The 1,960-nt window shown below is 38.3% G+C and overlaps 1 pseudogene; it reads right to left on the reverse strand.

Moving 5' to 3' along the window:
• Positions 1 to 656: 656 nt before the first annotated feature.
• On the reverse strand, positions 657 to 1,599 carry LOC114683097 (annotated as a pseudogene).
• Between the last annotated feature and the right edge of the window lie 361 nt (positions 1,600 to 1,960).

The following is a 1,960-nucleotide window of genomic DNA, read 5'->3' on the forward strand; positions in this document are numbered from 1 at the left end:
GCATCATTCCTTATTGAGAAGCTATTGCAGTTAGTAGCTCCTAGGCAAAGTAAAATTATTCTTCTTTGAGAATATTCCCACTGGGAGGTTTCCCATGCTTCAGTGAATGGCATGAGACCCATGCATATGGACAGTACTGTCAAGACTGAGTAGGTTATAAGAAAAAAAATATATGAAGTTGAGAGGCAAACCTAATGGAAAGTTAAAGAATGGAAATCAAGAAATAGGTATGATCATATTTCATTAAATATGTGTATGAAATTCTCAAGAATAAAGAAAAATTATAGGTTAAAAAGAAAAACAAATATCCCTGGTAAATACTGCCAGAATTCCCTACATGTGATTTTAAAAAATCTTATTTTAAAAAATCTTATTTAAAAAATCTTATTGTCTCTGTTCTGAATTTCTTAGTATAGGCTTCCAGCTTCTTTATGTCTAAGAATTTATATCAAAAATATTCCTTGGGAATTGAGGCTTGTGATTATTGTAATCCTCACTTTGTAAATATTTATAATTCCTTCTGTTTTCAGAAGGATTGTCTCACCTTCCTAAGTAGAAAGAAAATAGACTAAATATTGGTGTATACAAACAATGTAGAAAGGCAGATTTTCACTGAGGTTGGTCAAAATGCACTTTTATGTTCACAATGCAAGCACTTAGGAGATCTTTGTGTAACTCAGGAGCTGTCTGCATACTCTCTTCATTGCCATCTTCATTTCCTGATTCCTGAATGTATAGATCACAGGATTCAGAAAGGGAGTGAAAACTGCATCAAATATGGCCAGAAATTTATCCAGGTGTATGGTGGAAGATGGCCATGTGTAGACAAATATCAAAGGACCAAAGAATAAGACCACCACAGAGATATGAGCTGAAAGTGTGGACAGGGCTTTGGAGGAACCACTTGAAGAGTGTTTTTGTACAGTGATTATGATGACAATATAGGAAATGATAAGTATGATGAAGGAGCCCACAGAGATGAACCCACTGTTGGCTGTAACCATGAACTCTAGTTTATGGGTGTCTATGCAGGCAAGTTTGATGAACCGGGAAGATCACAGTAGAAGCTGTCCAACACATTTGGTCCACAGAAAGGTAAATTGACTACAAAAGCCAATTGAACAAGAGAGTGTGTAAGGCCAACTAACCAGGCAGTCACTACAAAGGAAAGACACATTCTTGGGCCATAATGGTCAGGTAATGGAGAGGTTTACATATGGCTACATATCTATCAAAGGCCATGGCTATGAGTAAAACCATTTCCACACCACCAATGACATGGATGGAGAAGATCTGAATGACACAGCCTCTAAAGGAGATGACTTTGTGCTTTCTGAAGAGATCATACATCATCTTAGGAGAAGTGACACAGGAAACACCTAAGTCAATAAAGGAGAGGTTGGCCAACAGAAAGTACATTGGAGAGTGTAACTGAGGGTCTGAAGCCACAGTAAAAATGATGAGGGAGTTTCCCATCATGCTTGCTACATAGAACATAGAGGAGAACACAAAGACAAGAAGCTGAATGTCCCAGGAGTTGGTGAGTCCAAGAAATACAAACTCCGACACCACAGAGTGATTTGTTCCCTCCATAAGCATGAACGTCAGTGCTACCTGGAAGAGGAAACGGGAAAAACTGTAAATTGTACTAATAGAGTATATTAAGAAAAGTTATGGAAGTCTGTTTGTAATCTAACATTAAAAATCAAACTAAAGACAAACATATGAATAAATGAAAACCACTTAATATCAAGGAGTGAACTTTCAAATAAAAGTGAAATATCACTTCATACTTGTTAAAAAGAGGCTTTAACAGCCGGGCGTTGGTGGCACACGCCTTTAATCCCAGCACTCGGGAGGCAGAGCCAGGTGGATCTCTGTGAGTTCGAGGCCAGCCTGGGCTACCAAGTGAGCTCCAGGAAAGGCGCAAAGCTACACAGAGAAACCCTGTCTCGAAAAA

Source organism: Peromyscus leucopus, chromosome 4 (assembly GCF_004664715.2).
Source record: "Peromyscus leucopus breed LL Stock chromosome 4, UCI_PerLeu_2.1, whole genome shotgun sequence".
In the NCBI taxonomy this organism is placed as follows: domain Eukaryota; kingdom Metazoa; phylum Chordata; class Mammalia; order Rodentia; family Cricetidae; genus Peromyscus; species Peromyscus leucopus.